This window comes from Neolamprologus brichardi, chromosome 1 (genome assembly GCF_056152115.1).
Source record: "Neolamprologus brichardi isolate AB-2024 chromosome 1, ASM5615211v1, whole genome shotgun sequence".
In the NCBI taxonomy this organism is placed as follows: Eukaryota; Metazoa; Chordata; class Actinopteri; order Cichliformes; family Cichlidae; genus Neolamprologus; species Neolamprologus brichardi.
This window is the reverse complement of record NC_142104.1, coordinates 29,671,749-29,692,785: the sequence shown is the minus strand read 5'-3', so window position 1 is coordinate 29,692,785 and position 21,037 is coordinate 29,671,749.

The window sequence follows — 21,037 nt, the reverse complement described above, 5'->3', positions numbered from 1 at the left end:
CTTCAGTCATTTTTCTATTTTAATTTCAGTGACTAGACTCAGGACTCCTCAGTGAGGCTTTCAAGTCAATTGTCAAGTCTGTAAAATATGTGCTGATTCTAATCAAGCTTATATAAATTTGTAATCTTTGAAAAAAATATCAATGTCACACAGTTTACACTCAGACAAACACCACAGCGTCAGTTTGTTAGAGTTTATTTATTTTAAAGCGTTTAGGTGGTCTCTTGTTTTCATTTTCACTTGTTTTTCACCACAGTTAGATATTATTCACGTGTGCCCCTCTGTTTCTGCTTCCAACACCAGCCACTTTTCTCTGTTTACCTAATAAGGTCCTGAGAATGAGCTCCTATTGTTCAGCGAGGCGATCCAGTTACAAAGGTAGGCTCCTGAGACGTCTGTTTTTATCACTGCAAAAAACAATTTCTGCTTTTGTCAAAAGTGTCACATGCTTATTTCAACACAGAAGAAAACTTTACACCTTATTCACACCTGGAGAAAACAATCCGTAGATATTCAGTCTGTAGTCAAGGTTGTAAGCTTTAGCAAGAATAAGCATGAATGTAGTTTTCATTATTTGCCCCCTATTTCTGTGCTACAGCCTTCATTAAAAATACAACAAATGTACACTTTGAAATTTATAGTAAATATAGAGAAAATCTAAAGCAAATGAAATCTAGAGGAAATTTGACCTTTATATAACCAGGTCAATCTCACTGAGATCTCTTTTAACAGGGAGACCACACCAAGAAGGCAGCAACATAGATACACAGGACACACATCAAATGAATTTAACAACTAAAACACTTGCACACAGACAAGGTAAAATTTAATGATCTCACCAGAACTTTGTTCATCAGAACAACGTCTTAAAATTAAGTTCAGATTGTAATTTACTCCCAGCACTTGGTGCCAAAGCTCAAAATGCTTTCTCCCCCAATTCAGTTTTTATTCTGTGGATTATAAAATGCAGAACATCCGTAGAGCTGATATCATGACTTCCATGTTTCCTTGTTAACAAGCATGAGAAATAAGACGGAACAATAACCAAAATAGTTTTAGAAATAACCTCATACCAGTGACTGAGGCTTCTACTGCATGAAGATGTCCAATTGACTTTAGAATAAAGTACACATTGGTGAGTAAGGGGACTGCAGTTGGTGATGGTAAATGGACTGGTTCTTATATAGCGCTTTTCTACTCTTTCTGAGCACTCAAAGCGCTGTACACAACTTGTACATTCACCCATTCACACCAGCACATTTTTCTAAGTGCTTTCTAAGGTAACATTCACACACACATTCATACTCCGATGGATGCATCGGAGAGCAATTTGGGGTTAGTATCTTGCCCAAGGATATTTGGCATGCAGACTGGGGAAGCCAGGGATCGAACCACCAACCTTCCGATCAGTAGATGACCTGCTCTACCACCTGAGCTACAGCCACCCCAAATGATGTGATGAATCTCAGGCCTCGTGATACACTCAGTCCAGCATGTGAAGACAATGAACAGAAGCATTCAGATACAACACATCTTCATAATCAACGGGCAAAAAAAAAAGTTGTCTCCACCGATAAAATCTTAATTAAAGTTTCTTTTTTTTGTTTTGTTTTACAGCATCTTGAATATTCTCCTTTAAAGACAAAATATCATCCTTTTTAAATCCTAGATAATTACAAACAGACACAAGCTCAATTTTGTTACCTCAGGCAATACCGATTTGAAGCTGTAAACAAATTACATTTTGCTTTGTCTACATTTAAGACAACTTGTAGATGACAAAGTTATACTTGTATTCTATCAAATGGAAGTTGTAAATACTCAAAGGCCTCAGCAGGAATGGGCGCTGCACAATATATGACAATATCATCTGTGTAAACGTGACTGGAAGCAACAACAATGATCAGCAAACCATGAAAAAAGCAAAAAGGAAACTCCACTAAACAGTACATTTTAGTTGCTGTTTTCTTCCACGACACTGTTCAAAAACCCAGACACCAATCTGGGTTCATTATTAACTGCAGAGGTAACTCATTCAGTGGGGAAATGTCAAACGCAGGCTGTATATGGAGTTAAAGCAGACACACCTGCACTCAGACGATCTGAAACCTGCTTTCTCATGTAAAGAGTATATCCTGAGTATGATCAAGACCAGGATACACTTTCACCGGATTTTATGTAAACTCTACTTGATGCATCGCCTGGCTGCTTTTCAGCTTTTAGAAACTGACAGACCCAAACTAAGCTAAACCTCAAAAGAACGTGAGTAGCTCCGAGCGCTGGGCAGCGGAGGGGTCTTCCATTGTGTTTCTTCTTGGTTAGATTCTGATTAACCACTAAACCAACATAGCTTATGTGCTACACTTGCGTGCAAAGCGTGCAAATCTACAGCAATGCATGTGTGCTGAGAGAGAATAAAAGCACCATGATCACCCGATTCACTTCATATCACAATCCCAATATGATAACTCATCCTGCTTTCTGTCCTCTTCTCCCTATAGAAAGTAGACCAGGGTACATGAGAAAATCTGTATTTACTTCCATCTGCCTGATTGTTCACATTGCCCATTAAAGCTATTTTCCCCCTCACATCTGGCCTTTAAAATTTGTGCATTAAATGCTTTGTGCATTGTTACAAAGTTTGTTCTTTGTAACAATGTCAAGCTTATGATTCGTAGTTGTTCCGATCATGGATCAGACCAACTCTGCTATCCTCAATCTGTTTATGAAAGCTGCTACAGCCACCAGCTAGTTACTGAGGTCGTTACTGAGGGTCCTTGGATTTAAAATCATTTGTAAATGAAGGGCACTCGTATATTAGTGACATTAACACTGTTTCTGATTTAATAGATAAATAAAAAGATTTTTATGGAATAAAATGGCTTTTTGTATTTTAACCTTTATTAGAATTCCACAGTGACGATGAAGTGAAACAAATGCACATCCCACACAAGCATATCTTTTCTTTAACAGAATGAAGACAGATAAATTCAGTAGGTGTTCTCCTCCTGTCTTAAATATTCCTCTGTCTTTCTCTCCTTGTGGCCTCACTCACCTTGACCTTCCCTGGCTGCAGATGGCCACACCGGCTGTGTGAGTTTTCTCAATGGGCCCTTTTGTTTCTCTTTATCAAATACATTGAAACAATACTCTCATTTATTTAATGTGGTATACTTTGATTCCCCCGTTCATGATGAGACACAGTGTTTCATGCTTAGTCATTTAAAAATATGTCATATGTACAATATTACTCTACATAGGTCCACAATTTATTGGACAAAGATGATTTTTTTTTGTAGTTTTGCTTCATCCACTATCCCCCACCATAGTGACTTTTAATATAAAATGGCATGGACATCACCACATCCTGCATTGCCTGCCATGAGATGCTCTGCTAGGTGTTGCTGCCACCTTCAGTTGTTGCTTGTTTGTGGGTCTCTCTGCTTCCAGTTTTGTCCTCAGTACCTGAAAAGCAAGCTCTGTTGGGATGAGATCAGGTCCCTGACTTGGCCATTGAAAAATATCCTAATTTTTGGCTTTGTGAAACTCTTGGTTTGCTTTTGTAGTTTGCTTTGGGTCACTATTGTTTGCTCTATGAAGCTTTATTAGATCAGTCTTGAAGGATCTGGCTGAATCTGAGCAGAGAGCGTAGCCCTTTACACTTCACAATTCATCCTGCTGCTTCTATCCGAGGTCACTTCATCAATAAACACTAGTGACTCGGTTCCACTAGCAATCCTAAATGCATGGGTGCCAGTTTAGCTCAGTGCGTTGAGCGGGCGACCACATGCCATATGGCTGATTGTGGCTGGTCTGGGTTTAAATCCGACCCGTAGTGCTTTGCTGCATGTCTCTCTCCCTCCACTTTCTTCTCCTTTCTTTACTGTGTCTGTCAATAAAGCTGAAAAAGGCCTAAACAAATAAATGCACATGCAGGAGCAATGCTTCTGCTCTGTTTGACAGATGATGCGGTATGCTTTGGTTCACGAGCTGTTGCGCTGCTTCCATTCTTTTCTCTTCCCAATATTCTGGTTCAATTTGATCTAGGTTTCAATGAACCAAAGAAACTTTTCAGAACTGTGCAGGCTCTTTTAGATGTTTTCTAGCAAAGTGTAATCTGACCATCTTCTTGTTGAAGCACCTTGTTTTAAACTGTCTGTATTTTCATTCATTAAGGCGTCTCTTGATTGTAAACTTTGACAATGATATGGCAATAGTGTTTCTGACTTGATTAGATGTTTTAAATATATTTTTCTTAGCCATGGAAATAATTCTGTCATCATTCACTTCAGTTGTCTTCTGTGGTCTTTGTAGCCTTTTAGTGTTGCTGCGCTGGCTGGTGCATTTATGCTTTATATGAATGAACCAGATTGTTGGTTTGGATGCTACTAAAGTTCTTGCCATGGCTTTTATATTGATTGTAGTTTAAAAATCAACTGAGGTATTGTATTTTCCAACAATTTATGGTGCTCACTATGTCAAGTAATGATTTCAGATTGTACAGAAAACCACAAATGCAGCAAAAAACCTTCGCTTTTTAAAAAAACACAACAGATAAGTCTGTGCAAGCTTAGTCTTAAATATAATTCTGTTGTTGGTCATTAAAATTAATCTACACTGCTTTTGTATGTCTCTGATCCTCATCCTTCAGGCTTTATGAGCTGCACACATGTAGGCAGCAAAACATGACATCATCACAGTTCGGAAAAGTTGCACAAAAAAAGTTTTAGCTGATGTCTCAGTCCATTGTCTCAACTAGAGCATCTTCCATTGCCCCCTTTAGATAAAAGTCCCCCAGAAACTCTGTGTGTTACATTTTTGATAAGAGATGAGCCCTGAAAACAGCGGGTAGCATCTAAATTATGCAACCGTTTGCATCCTCTTAGGGGCAAAAGTAGAGCTAGGCTGAGTTGTCGAAGGGAACGAGCCATGACAGGCCGGGTTGTGGGAGGGATGGTGAGTATGCATTATGAATGGTGCTAAGTATGCCTCAGCTGGCGGAGCTGAGTGGGGGTGATGGAAAGCGATGGGATAGTGCCAACCTATTGGTTGCCCGTGGGTAATGCACTTTATCTTACCTCCAAAAACATTTTCTCTGATTCTGTTCAGCCATTAAAGCCCCCCACCCGGCCACCCGCCCACTTTTCTACACATCACCTGCTCTGGGCCTAAAATGTTCACCGGAAGAACAGAATCTCCACTGTCTCCAAATAAAATTCATGCAGTTGCTTAGTGCAAGAAGATGACTAATAGCTTGTAACAAACGACACTTTCTAGGATTGAGTTGGATGTTCAGAGAGCTGTTTTTTAGATAACTTTAACAACGTTGCATCAAAGAAGCCAGACTACCTTAGTGCTTAAAAGTTCATCATATATCCATATATATTTTAGGTGTTCTTGGAACTGATCCAGAATGTTGACCAAAAATGAATAAAGTAAGACACAAAATATTTCTATCAATCAATCAAAGCCAAAAAATGAAATAATGTCCACAATATGATGTTTTTACTCAAATGTTTTTAACTAGATTTGATTCAAGAATTTTCAGCATTTTTCTTGTTATTTTTTATTGCCTCGTCACTAAATATTGCCAATATATATATCGAACAGAATCTATATATATATGTATGTTTTGTATTACTTCTCAAAATGGCAACCCTCAGTCCTTCCTGTATGAAATGTCCCATGATCCTTCAGCTTTCCTCATGCAGTCAGCCTTGGGGGAGAACTCTCTCTGGAATTCTGCAATGCTCAGCCGAGTCGCTAAACCAAGTTTAATATTTGATGAAATTAGTTCTGCTCACTGATTCTGCACTCTTACTTCTGCTGAGTGACTCCAGCCCCAAACTGCAACCTGATTTTTCCTTTTTGGTTTTGATTGTTTGTGACGTTTCACACCTAATGTGAGACAATTTAAAGCTATTTGAAAAGAAAAAGCTCCATTTAGAAGAAACCAACTAAGCAAGAACTTAACCTTTATGTGTGACAACCAGTCTCTAGACTGTAAACATATACTGCACGTGACAAATTATGTTTTAGAGCATAGTAGATGTCTACGTTTACATCATCTCTAACAGGGAAGAGATGGAAAATGGAAAAAGGGACTGTCATATGTTAAAAGCATAGTTCTTACAGTAACCGTCTTCAACAAAACTCAAACTCTGTCTGATGAAATTTGGGGACGTTTCCTCTGAAAGGTCTCTGTGTGATTACACTTGTCATAAATCTGTGTACACATGTGCCTCACCGTTACTGCCTATAAAAAAACTTTTTCATTTTATAGACATTATGAATGGAAATTTTAACAAAATTATTAACATTGATTTTTCTTGTCAAATTTTCCAAAAGGAAATATAAAAAAGTCAAGAAGTGCTTGCCACGTCTGTCCCATTAAACCTAGAAACCAAAGTATTTGTGCACGGCCACATATCCCCGTGCTTGCCGGAACACATTTGTGCACATAGAGCAGATGTTTCCTCACAAGGATGCATTTCTCTTTGCAGATTATGTTTTTTGACTGGCACGTGCCTTTTTTGTGCATAAGACTAATGAAATGCCATTAAAAAGTAATTTCCTTGTTTTCTTGTCCAGAGTGAACACATTTAGTTCACTGCTAGTACTGAAATGATTTTTTTTTTACCACATCTTTATAATTCATAACACATTGCCCTACTACTCAGTCTCCCCAAACTGCCAGCTCTCACTCTCTTTGCACTAAACCTATATCAGACCTATAAACTGTAATTAATGAAGCTTAATATAATAAATGAGCTAGCACAATTAAAAGAAAAGGGGTTCATTTTATCCTTTAGTGTATCTGAATCTTGGAAGACATTTGAACTTTATCAGAAAATTACAAAATTAGTCGGTTTTTAAGAAGTGCAAACATTTGTGCAAAAATACGATTTTTTGAATTTAAACATTTCCCTTTTTGTCTGAAATATGCTGAATCCCTAAAAATAGCTTCTCCTAATTCCAGGAAGGCATGTTTAGATTTCACGGAAAAGAAAAATGATAACCAGAAGAAATGTGGGGAAGAGCAAAGATATTTCAACTCACGAGTTCACTGACAGCACAGTCTTACTCCTAGGTAACATAAAGTCTTAATCCGTTTGTAGCTGGATTGTAATAAATTAGAGATGTTACTTTCCAAGCTCAGGCTTCAGGATGAGCAAATGGCGTAAAAGCCTGGTGTTTATTTGGGACAGATTGATTTAGTGTCTCTGAGTAGGACTGAACTCGGTCCTGCTGCTCTTAACTGCCTTGTTATTATCCATTAGAGGAGAGCCATGCCTGAGATCTGTGGCGCGGAGAAGGAACAGGAGAATGTGCGTTGAACATGTGTTTGGACTGGAGTCCAGTGATTGATGCTCTTTGAGATTTACCCACCATCGCTACCAAAGGACTTGCACCGTACTCAAGCCTGGGCTGAAGACACAGTAAATGTGACAACAAAGAAGAAGTAAGAAGTATGTGCAAAAATGGTTAAAGAACATATGATGTTGGGGGTTTTTGAGATACTTCCTTTTTAACTTTCTAACTGCTGATCGTCTGATTCTGAACACCTCTGAAATACAACTCTCAGGCATATCTATGCTTGGCCCCACTTATCTAAAAATGCACTGAGGAGTAGATCTGACTGAATAGCTAAGTGAGATCATCTTGGCAGCAGCATCTTGCTAGCATGTTAACAGTGACGAGTACTTTTGCATACAGTGGGGCAAAAAAGTATTTAGTCAGCCACCGATTGTGCAAGTTCCCCCACTTAAAATGATTACAGAGGTCAGTAATTTGCACCAGAGGTACACTTCAACTGTGAGAGACAGAATGTGAAAAAAAAATCCATGAATTCACATGGTAGGATTTGTAAAGAATTTATTCGTAAATCAGGGTGGAAAATAAGTATTTGGTCAATAACAAAAATACAACTCAATACTTTGTAACATAACCTTTGTTGGCAATAACAGAGGTCAAATGTTTACTATAGGTCTTTACCAGGTTTGCACACACAGTAGCTGGTATTTTGGCCCATTCCTCCATGCAGATCTTCTCAAGAGCAGTGATGTTTTGGGGCTGTGGCCGAGCAACGCGGACTTTCAACTCCCGCCACAGATTTTCTATGGGGTTGAGGTCTGGAGACTGGCTAGGCCACTCCAGGACTTTCAAATGCTTCTTACGGAGCCACTCCTTTGTTGCCCGGGCGGTGTGTTTTGGATCATTGTCATGTTGGAAGACCCAGCCTCGTTTCATCTTCAAAGTTCTCACTGATGGAAGGAGGTTTTGGCTCAAAATCTCACGATACTTGGCCCCATTCATTCTGTCCTTAACACGGATCAGTCGTCCTGTCCCCTTGGCAGAAAAACAGCCCCATAGCATGATGTTTCCACCCCCATGCTTCACAGTAGGTATGGTGTTCTTGGGATGCAACTCAGTATTCTTCTTCCTCCAAACACGACGAGTTGAGTTTATACCAAAAAGTTCTACTTTGGTTTCATCTGACCACATGACATTCTCCCAATCCTCTGCTGTATCATCCATGTGCTCTCTGGCAAACTTCAGACGGGCCTGGACATGCACTGGCTTCAGCAGCGGAACACGTCTGGCACTGCGGGATTTGATTCCCTGCCGTTGTAGTGTGTTACTGATGGTGACCTTTGTTACTTTGGTCCCAGCTCTCTGCAGGTCATTCACCAGGTCCCCCCGTGTGGTTCTGGGATCTTTGCTCACCGTTCTCATGATCATTTTGACCCCACGGGATGAGATCTTGCGTGGAGCCCCAGATCGAGGGAGATTATCAGTGGTTTTGTATGTCTTCCATTTTCTGATGATTGCTCCCACAGTTGATTTTTTCACACCAAGCTGCTTGCCTATTGTAGATTCACTCTTCCCAGTCTGGTGCAGGTCTACAATTCTTTTCCTGGTGTCCTTCGAAAGCTCTTTGGTCTTGGCCATGGCGGAGTTTGGAGTCTGACTGGTTGAGGCTGTGGACAGGTGTCTTTTATACAGATGATGAGGTCAAACAGGTGCCATTCATACAGGTAACGAGTGGGGGACAGAAAAGCTTCTTACAGAAGACGTTACAGGTCTGTGAGAGCCAGGGATTTTCCTTGTTTGAGGTGACCAAATACTTATTTTCCACCCTGATTTACGAATAAATTCTTTACAAATCCTACCATGTGAATTCATGGATTTTTTTTTCACATTCTGTCTCTCACAGTTGAAGTGTACCTCTGGTGCAAATTACTGACCTCTGTCATCATTTTAAGTGGGGGAACTTGCACAATCGGTGGCTGACTAAATACTTTTTTGCCCCACTGTATATAATGGCTACGTTTAGATTGATAGCACGCTAACATTTGCAAATTAAACATTGGTAGAAATCACACACTTTATAACAGATGGAAAACTGAATTTAACTAACCGCCAGTGGCTACATGTAGCCTTCACTGGGCTTTTTGGATGTCACCATCTTGCTGTCTGGAAAGTGGATCTGACCGAGGAATGAAGACACTTCATACACAATACAATTTTTAAAATAAATTAAAACTTAAAACTAGGAAAATGTTTTCTGATGTAATAAATCAGGATAATTTTCTCATAGACGTGTAAACAATCACCCCTGCTGGCATCTAAGAAAGAGTACAATGTTTGCTAAAAGTGTTTCTCACAGATCTGGAGGTTTTAGTGGGGGTTAAATGTTCTGTCATCCCAAAGAAGGCACACAGAGTAAACAATTACCTTATATAAGGTCTTTCTCTCCAAGTAGTTCATTTGCAAACACTTTGTGAAAACTGTCACTGATAGTATAACCAGCTGCGTCTCCAGGCAGTCTTTCCTGCCACAGATGGATCCCAAACTCCACAGACTGCACTTCGTAGTTGTTTTTCTACTCTGCAGTCTTGCTGAGCTCACCACGGCAGTTGTCCACCTGCTGCAGGTTTTGTCCCTCTAAGTCATGGAGAACAACAAGGACTAGCATCCCCAGCTGTAATCCAAGGCAGTGGAACAAGAGAGAGAACCAGGTTAGTCATGGGAAAAGGCAGGAAATGAGGCTGATAGGGCTGATGACCAGCACGTTAGCAGCAATTGAACTTAGTAGTAAATCAGTTGCAGTTGGTGCTACAAAAATGGCAAATCTACATGAATGAACATTAATATATCAGGTTAGGCAATCTAAGTGAGTCTATTTATGAAACGGACTGGTGAGAAATGGCAACAGCTTTATAATAAATGGAGTTGCCTGCTGCCTGCCGAATAGAAAAAATCAATCTTTGCTTGTAGTGTTTCTCACAGGTGAACAATTTTCAGTTGGATGTTGGATAGGTTAAAATTTTTAACCTACAAATTTTATAGAAAATTAAGGCTCCAGAGATTGTCAGACGTATTATTATTAGTATTATTATTATTGATCTATAACAGTGACATGAATGTGACGCTATCCAAGAGCGTTCAAGATTTTTCATCCCTATTTTGCCAGTGTTGTACAAGTTCAAATTTTGCAAGGACAAGTTTAGTTCATATTGTTTAAAAGGAACAAATTCATATTCACAGTTTAGAATTTACAACTAAGTTGACCAAAAGTATTGTTTATTTCTGCATTTGTTTAACTGAGCTGCTCTGAGTTTTTCCTTTTCAGTAGAACGCACATCAGACTCGGACACTTCCCAAACTGAAAGAGCTGTTTCAAACTACTGAAGAATCATAGACAGAATACTTTCATAAGAGAAGTATGCAAATGCATTCATGTTGCTTGCAATTATACTATAGAAACACAAGTATTAGGTCACACCTCTTCATCTTTATATTCGGGCATTTTCTGTCCCATTACCACAGGTGTATAAAGTCAGCCACCTAGCCATGCAGCCTGCCTTTACAAACATTTGTGAAAGGATGAGGTGTTCTAATATGACGTCACCATTGCAACATGTCAGGGTTTTGTTTTTTTTTTTACATTTCTTGCTCTTAGATAAGTGGTCTTATTGGATGAGTGGGAAGATTTAGGAACCACAGCAACTAAGCCATGAAGTGTCTGAACACATAAAGTTACATAATGAATTCATTAAACCCAATAACTGCAGAGATCCAAAGGTCCTCTGGCATAAAACATCAGCAGAAAAACTGTGCACCAGGAGTTTTGTGGATTGGGTTTCCATGGCTGAGCAGCTCCTACAGGTATAATATTTAGGTGGTCCACTACTTAATCATTAGTGTATTTCCCAAGAGTAGCCAAATGCCTCAACTCAATGAGACATTTCAGACTGGCTGCCAGTGTGGGTGACATCCTGACTCATGCACGTTAGCTTTTTTGTGTCAGGATGTCTTCTGATTTTGTTCTTAAAACTCCTTCATTGGACTGTCTTCAGTGCTATCTGTCTGAAGTGCTCTTAGCAGTAGCTACAACAACAGGTCGTATTACTGTTTACTGTCCAATACATGTGCATTGATCGCTAGAAGGTTCTTTAATAGCAGTAAAAAAACATAAATGGCAATCCACTGGTGTTGCAAGATTTCAGTCTGGACTTAAGTTGGACTTAAGATGGCTAAATAAAATCCATTGATCCAAGCTCTCTGGATATAGTCTTACAAAATGCTTTTCATTCTGTGATAATATTATGTGTATTTGTATATTGGTATGAAGTTAAAAAGTGCATTAGATTTTCTCTGTTTTCAGGAAACCTGAAATGTGGTTTTGAATTTCACTCCTTTTTTTTTAGCGTCACAAACTTGCTTGAGCTTCTGCACCTTGCCACGCTCAACGTCACATATTTCACCCATTTGTGCCGGTTACAAACCAGCACATCACAGGTTATAGCCTCAGTGATTTGCTGGAAACTTTCATATCATCTCCACAGTTGACTCATTCGTCACACCACAAAAATAGAACACCGCAGCTCTCGGCTTGCACTGGCGGTAGACAGAGGCCCGTTTAACTGTCGTCACAGTGCTCTGAAAGCCTCTTAGAGCCTGTATATGTAACATCCTGGGGAAAAAAAAAGTATATGGGCTGCAAGGGGTTTACATTTGTTCAACCATATTTGGATTTTCCATCTTTGAACAGGTCAGCTTTAAAGTTGTCAGAACTATAACTCAGTTTGTGCTTTGAGGTTGGTTAGTTTGGCTTTAATAAACACACGGAACTCACAAAACATCTGGATTATATGAAAGTGACTAAAACAGAGGGGAAGGGGTGTTGAGAAAAGACAAACGGTTTTAGTTCAGTGGCTAAAGTCTACAGAATGTTTACACAAATCCATACAATCACACGCACCGCTAGTCTAACAAGTGGAAATGAAATTCCCTGTGAGAAATCACTTATAATAATGTTATCGTTCAATAAATGACTGCAAATGTGATGAGATTTACAAGTGAAAATTGAGATTTAACCGTATTTTATTAGGCCCCCTAACACTGCTACACAGCTGTTATGAAGTCTTCTGTTTATGAGTGGGCAGCGGGTCGTTTACATTCCAGAGGCGCTGCCCAAAAACAGAACATTATCATGTCTCACAGCTGAGAAAAAAAGTGTTCAAACACAGTCTAAATGTGCGGCACAAGATGGTCTGCTTGTTTTGGGTGCAACAAAAAGTACCCACAAGTGAAGGAAAAGGGTGAAGGGTGGGGGTCTGATTGTTATCTAAAGGTCTTCCCGTGTTGGAAATCCCTGTGATGAGGGAATAGTTATCTGCAGCTACCCTCTACCATCCTCCTACTAGCATTAAATATTACATGCAGAAGAGATTTTAACAGAAAATCCTCACAATAAAACATCAAGCAAGAGATCCCAGCCAGGTCTTCCTTCATATTTTCTCTGTCATTCACGCTATGCATTCATCTTATTTGGTCTCTGGAGAGACTTTGAATAAGAGCGCATTCACTTTATTTACAGATTGGAGATTGGGTTAAGGAAGCAACAACATAGTTTAGTTAATGTGTCTTTCCGCTGCTTGGAGGTCCATCCCTGAAGCCTGTTTCATGAAACCCTTTTCATTCACTTGTCTGCTTCCAGCATGATTGTTTTATTTACATATTAAGCTTTAGTGGATTATTTGAAAAATGTATATGCTTCATTCAGTAACAGGCAGAAAAATAATTTGGAGTTTTAGTGGAGATCTGGACCAACACAGAAAAAACAATCTAACCATCTTGGTGAAGAAACTGTTTTCTTTTCTTTCTTTCTTTTTTTTATTGCACATTTGCCAAAAAGTAAAATAAATATGAATTTGCACATGGCTCTTCTCTTCCCAGCTGAACTTTCTGGGGGGGTGGGGCTCCATATGTTTTACTTCAGTTCCTTTATTTTAACTTTTCCCACCCATTTTTCATTCCCTTGAGAAGCTGGCAGCAGACTTTCAGATCCCACCAGCCCCTGTTAGATGGGAATCTGCTGCCCTTTGGTTTAAATAGCATAACCCTTCGTGTCCCATATTCCATACACAAACAGGAAGTTAAGGCCTTAATTCTGTGGGAGGATGTTGTGAAAGTGTTTGTTTTTCACTAAGTTCATAGTAACGTTGCATTTCACAACAGCACCACCTCTAAAGTGCAGTAGTCAGGCAGTTTGCCGTGTTCACTGACTTTTATTTTGGAGTATGATTCAGAAAAGCAATTTCATTCACATTTTCCCATGATGAGGAAAATCTCAGTGGACTTTTTACCCCCCTTTATCTGCAAGTTTGACTTCATGAGAAAATTACTATTTAAATGGTCCCGGCGGGTTATTTCTTCTGCACTTCCTCTTGCTAGGAATGCTCGAAGTGGGAGTGTTTCAGCATAATGGGAAATACCTTATAAGATTAAGAACATGATCATCTCTGCTCTGTCATTTCTGCAAGACTGAAAAACGAGTGTGAGAAAAACAGAGACCAACAGACTGCCAGAAGAAGAAAAAAAAAAGATTTGTTTTTTATTTCAAAGCTGCAAACAATATGTAACACACGGTCTCGCAGTAGTCCCGTGATCTGGCAAATCTTTCGGAACATTTTTTAGCTCACAGTTTTGTTTTCTGCTTTGTATGAAACAATAAACATAGTCACTGCTGGCACCGACTTTGTTGTCATTTTGGAAAACATAACAATTCTGAGATCCAAGAGTGGTGGAGGCAATGAACTGGGGTTACAGTGTGTAGCAATGATAGAATATCATATTTGTTGTGCCACGAAGTCCTGATGTAACCGAGACCTTATTTTTCTTAAAAAGTGATTCATGCTGACACGTTCAGTGATTTACAAATTCAAAGGCCTCTGCAGTAAAGCTGTGAACACAGGGATATTACCACAGTGGTCAGTGCTGTACATCTGGAGCGAGAGATGAAGAAAGGTTTGACATCTAAAAATAATAAAGAAAAAGAAACCAGCAATGCAAAAAGTCTTGTGTTTGTCTGCTTTCATTCCTCCACTGCAATGAATTATAATAGATGTTTTTAACAGATACTAAATATAGCTGCAAACAGCGATGATGGGACCAAGCAACTTAGCAGAGCTCCTGGTTGCCATGTTAGCTCAATATGAAAATGCTTAAACCATGGTTGTAGGGCCTTTTGGAAGTCCGTACACCAAGTTTGGGCAGCTGGATACTGTAGTGGTAAGACTACACACTTTTGGAGCGGGTGTCACAAGTTTGAGGGTCCTGTCTAGTAGGGGTGCAACGATACACAAAATTCACGGTTCGGTTCGGTTCGATACTTTGGTGTCACGGTTCGATATTTTTTCGATACACAAAAAAATGTTCATGCCTTTTTATTAATTTGTCATTTATTAAATTTTCACGGCACATTCTGCACCACCTCTCTGTGCGTTCATCATTTGTTTGAAGCCAGCTCACCTCCTGCAACCACTTTTCCGAGAATACGCGCTTCTTTTGTGGTTCGGACTCCTGACATTTCTTTGGAGGTGGAGGAACACCAAAGTAATTGCTTAAAGGAGCTTCTTCGACATCTTTAATAGTTCTAAACAAATGTCTGTCCTCCTCCTGAAAATCTTATGTATGCAAACACGCGTTGCAACTTCTTATCTTGTGCGCGTTTTTTATTTTGACAGCGAATGCGCACCTGCGGACCACTTATGTGCAGCCCTGGTTATTTAGCTCGTCATATTGCAGCCACAGAAATTCTTTTGTCCATGAAACCATAAAGCTGCACTTTCTTTTTGCCTTATAGTCTGATTTGTCATAACTTTTCCGTTTTGTGGTAAGCTTTTCTTTGGCTGTCACGTCTTCACCCTGACCTGTCTTATTTGGCTCAGCAGAACTAAAATATATATCCTGCTGCTTTTACACACGCACTCACATAAGCTCAGCGATTCTCTGCGCGATCAACCTCTCACATGTTTAAGCTTGCTGCGGGAGATTTCACTTGTCATGTTTGCATAGTAAGCTAACGATTGATAAGACGATGTCAGAGGAATTGGTGCGCAAATTATCATCACTCACCAATCAGTGCTGTCGCTCTCTATACACAGTTCGCGCGATTGCAAAGTGAAAGCAAAAAACAAGCGCAAATTCAAACGCAATTTCAATATGTCACATATTGACAGTGGCTCACCGATGCCAATGACATAATTACCCAGCTACATTTCCGAACGAATGCAAAAGCATTGACATATATTTTTCCTTCCTACGATAGGCCGACGAGCAGAGCAGGGCAGCCCGACTGGAAAAATCGCTAGCCCCGGGACGTCGGGCTAGCGATTTTGCGAGCCCTGTATCTGATTGAGGAATCACTCATCTTTGGAAAAGAGAGTTTATTACAGAGAAATGTCTCTTTCCAAAATAAAAGCTATACTATACGCTTCTTCTGGGCTATATTCTCAGCAGCATATTAAACATATCAGGTCCCCATAAGGAGAATCATGTGCTAACGGCTGTCTAAATGACTCGGTAACGTTTGTATGCGTGCTTGTTGTTTTTGTCTGCTTCCACTTGTCTTTGCACTAGGATGCTATCAGGTAAATGTGCAGTCATATTCGTTGTGTTCCCACTAGTGCTGTCAGCCTTAATCTGAAATGAGGTTAACGCCACAACACGGCAAATCTCCGTTAACGAGCTACCGCGTATTGCCCCGTGTGTGGGGCTGGACAGCGTCAACACATTAACGAGCTAACTGCGCTAACACACTAGTTCCCACTCATGTAATTGAGCATTGCGTGGCACATCTGACATACTGTTTTACTTTAGTCCATGACACCCTTACCTTCAGGGTCATACGTCACATGAAGACCAAAATAGTTCCAGACGCCAGATCTGAATGAGGGTGGGGGAGGTTCAATTTGCCATGTTGCAACAAGCTTAACTTCTGTCTCGCTAGCTTGCCCTGTGCTCAGTGAATCTGTGTTCGACTACTCCGCCTAGGCTGCACTGTCGAGCACAGATCCACTGAGCGCTCAACACAGACAGCACCGTCAGAAGGAAAGTTGATAAAATAAATTAAAAATGTTGTATTGTTCGATACATATGCGTACCGAACCGAAAGCACTGTATCGAACGGTTCAATATCGATACGAGTATCGTTGCACCCCTACTGTCTAGGCCTCCCATGCTAAAACCAAGCCCTGGAATGGCGCGGCTATGTCCGGAGCTCTGACACAAGCTACATTTTGTACTGTGTCTGTGACAAACAAAAATTTGCATTTAATTTGGTGTCAATGCATTAAAATGGTTGCTGAGAAATGACCTCACTTCCTGTTTGGTAGCATCACTACCCACTTCCTGTTTGAGTGGTTTGCTGGTTGACCATTGCATTAAGACTGGTTAAAAATAAAAAAAGGACTTCAGAATCATCAATTAAGCTAACCCCACAGTGCTACAGAGGCTAGTAACACCCACCGCACTCGACCTCACACCCTATGGTAGCTGGGCCAGGCCCCCGACTCTGAATTGGATGGATGGACAGACAGGAGGATGGACGGGACTTCTTCCACCTTGATTTCATCCAAGAAGCCAGTAGTACGTCATTTCTTATATATAGGCATAAAAAGAACCTTCAACTTTGGAAATGCTTAAGGAAACTTCATAAAAATGATAAGGTGACTGTCCACAATCAGTGTAACAAAGATGCGCTGCACCTTGGAGAGACAGTGAGGTCTATCAATTAAACAATAATCAATAAATACTCTTGTAAACAATGTTTTTATTACATGAACAAGAGTCTACTAAACAAAATTAACACAACACTGTGCCCCTTTATCAGGTGTTAATGTGGAGAATTAGAGACCCAAACTAACAAAAAACTTCATGCACTGATTTCTGTCATGAAACCTAAAATTCATCCAAAATGAGATTCTAAGAACTGAAGTTCTCAGAAGCTGAATATGATGTTGTTGAAGCGACAGCAGAAGTGGGCTTCTTCTTTTCTCTCGGGGGATTTGTGGGTTGATCGATAAAACTGATTTTAGTGATGAGTCATCCAGGAGAGTTTTCAGTCAATAATGTCTCCGTTCTTATCAGAAAAACTAAAAGTTGTGTGGAGTACAGGTGCTGTTGTAAAACCCAACAGTAAACATGGCATGGTATCCACATAGCTACAAAGCTGTGCAACAGTCTTGAACCACCCCTCTTTCTTTATATATTGATTACAAGGAGCCAGGATTTATTTTCTTCTTTTTAAAGTGGTCCTGACCAGGCATTCCGAAAGGTTTTTTTTGGACATCTGCTTTTGCATTCATTTTTAGTCGAGTCCGTGTACCTGACCATTTGCAGAGGAGTACATTTATTTTCTTTTTTAGCTCACTTCATTGACCAATCATCAATCATTCAGCAGAAAAAAGGGGCCCTAACTCAAGGAATGAAGCAGTGTTGTGTCTACACATAACAGACAACTTAACAAAAAGACCATTTTAAGTTGTATCTTTAGGCACTTTGCAGTCTGTCACAAAAACAGAAAGTTTATTACAATTTTTTTACTGGAATATACAAAAATACCAGACATGACACAGTTTGACAGACATAAAATAGTGTTTTTGCACCAACAAGGCGACGGCTAAAGAGCTATTACCCCTTGGTATATCTCAAGATGGTGTGAGCAAACTGGATAAATGGAGGACAAATCTTTATCTTCATTGCAAAAATTTAAATTCAGTGGCAGTCTTGCCCCTGTGCAACTTAGGTTTTCACATTTCATAACTTGATTTATTGGCTGAATTACTCGCCTGAATTACTATGTTGCAGACATATGTGCCTACTGGGGTCAGCGGGGGAGCTGGCCCCAGGGAGGGGTCACTTGCCCCTCCCTTCCTTCCCTCCCCATCTCCAGCTGCCTCCCTCTTCCCGCTCCACCACAACCACACACACATGCAGGGCCTTGGAGTAGGGGTGTGTCACCAGGGTGCAGAGGAGGTAACCCCCCCCCTCTGTCCCCTTCTGGCTGCCTCTGCCTCAATTTTATCCCACAACTTAGACATTCACATTACTCACACTCTCATTACACATACATTGAGGATCTTGGGGGTGGGCACGTTACACGGAATCCCAATTACCATCAGGGTGTACACCTCACCCCTGGCGTCGTTGCCCACCTCTCAATTTTAAATACACGTAGACATTGAGGGCTAGCAGGAGGGACTATGCGCTTACCTGCTGCTCTCTGGCAGGTAGCTCCATGCCCTCCTGGGTTTTAAAGGCACCTTAGAACACACATACATCAACACTACAATGAGCGGGTGGAGGGAGGTTAGGAGTCTTCTCTCACCCTCGTTCTCTGCGGCCTGCTGGAGCAGGGGGGCTAGGAGGAGGAGTTGGCCGTCCGACTGGGGTCCGGAATGTGGGGCCTCCCTGCTGCTGCGGAGTCGGGGCGGTCTGCTTCTCCCCACTGCAGGGAAAAGGGTAACACAACCTGGGTCTGGGTGCAGTTCCCCCCTCCAGGGGCAAGGGTACCTAGACCCGGTTCGTAGAGTACGCTTAGGGAGTGTGATTGTGTGCACAGCGTCTCTTTATGTCTGTCTCCACGTTGGTTGAGTGTGGAGTAAGTGCATATGAGAGCATGAGGGTGGGAATGGATGTTTGTATCTGTGTGTGCCTGTATGTCTGTGTCTATATGTCAGGTTGAGTATCAGACGCCATCTCTCTGAGGACATCTCAGGCCCTCCAAGGTTTAGAGGCCTATCTCCCCCCACCACTTCCCCTGCCGGGGGAGGACTCCCTCAAGCATTGGTGTGTTGGTGGTTCTTTGTGTCCGGGGGTGGGCGTCCAGGTACACACCGGCTCACTCCTTGGCGGCTGCTTATCGGGGCCTGGAGCCTGGGGCTCGCTTGGGCCTCTTCGGAGGTGGGGTGCCCCCGGCCTCTCGGCCTGGGGCTCGGTCACTCAGGCACAGCTGGCTGCCGGCGGGGCTCACGGGCACGTCACTGCAACCCCCCCTGGCTTCTGCTCCGTGGCTGCTGGGTGACCCCTCATCTGGGACTCTCCTCAGCTCTTTCTGGGACAGTGGCACGGCTGCCCCTCTGTTGGTCTTCCTTGGTCTCTTGTGTTCTGGGGGCCTCTGGATGTCTAGAGTTTTGATCTCCTCCATACCTGCTTCATGCCCTGGAGGACGGGGCAGTGGCCCCCCACACCCTCTAGCAGATCATTACATGAAGGAACCTTTTAAGAAAACAAGCGCGTCCATGCTCACAGGTGTACACACGGGTGATCACACACACAAACGACACCCTTTTTGGCTCCTACCTCAAAGCACACTGTGCTGTCGATCTTACGTGCTGCACAATAATGTTTAATATTTAGTATTTACTGTCATATTCCCATATATCATTGTGATGTTGTTTATTCTATTACTCTCGTTTTCTTCTGCTTGTTTTCTTTTTTCTTTCTCAACAGGTGATCCAGGTGATCGATATATGTATTTTTTTTTTTTTTTTTCTGCTTATTCTGTTGGTTTTTGTTTTTTGCCCTTCTCCCCCGTCCCTCTTCTCAACTGTTTTTCTTTCCCTCTTTCTTTCTCCCTTTTCTTTCCCCCAGTCAAGTCTGTCCCGTATTCAGCAAGTGAAAATAAAATAAAGAATAAAAGGTGAATCAAATGGACCATTACGGCAAAGCTGGGATGGTCAATTTGGGAAAGAAAATCCGTTGGGCATCTTTCTTCGCCTTTAGACAATAATTCTGATGGCAAAAGAGCCAAACGGGACAGGTTAAAAAAAAAACAAAAAAAACAAAACAAAAACAAAACTATGTTGCAGACATTAGATTCAATCTTTCTCCACCTTTTCCGGTGGGATAAGGCTATGCTTAAGTACACTTTGGTACACAATAGGTTGTAACTTATACAATTTAAGGTATTAAACAGAGTTCACTTCTCAAAGTCTCATTTATCAAAAACTGAACCCAACATAGTGGACCAGTGTGACCGATGTTACGCCTTATTTTGCCATCTGAGACATAATGTCTTAAGGGTGTTATGTCACAGCCCGAAAAGGGGACATGGGCTCATCCTCCCGCAGGCCCACCACCCACAGAAGGCTTGCTACCTGTATGTTGGGGTTCTTCCCGGTGGATGAGAGGGTTTGTTCCCTGCGCCTTAGGGTTGGGGAACGGGTCCTGACTGTCATCTGTGCTTATGCGCCGAGTGGCAGTTCAGAGTACCCAGCCTTCTTAGAGTCCCTGGGTGGGGTGCTGGAAGGTGCTCCACCTGGAGACTCTGTTGTCCTGCTGGGAGACTTCAATGCTCACGTGGGTAACGACAGCAAGACAGCAAGGGGCATGATTGGGAGGAATTGCCTCCCTGATCTGAACCCGAGTGGTGTTTTGTTATTGGACTTCTGTGCAAATCACAGTTTGGCCATAACAAACACATAAGAGTGTCCATAAGTGCACGTGGCACCAGGACGCTCTAGGCCGCAGGTCGATGATCGATTTTGTAATCGTATCACCGGACCTGCGACCATATGTTCTGGACACTCGGGTAAAGAGAGGGGCTGAGCTGTCAACTGATCACCACCTGGTGGTGAGTTGGATCAGGTGGCGGGGGAGGACGCTGGACAGACCCGGTGCACCTAAACGCATAGTGAGGGTGTGCTGGGAACGCCTAGCAGAGGCCCCAGTCCGTGAGATCTTC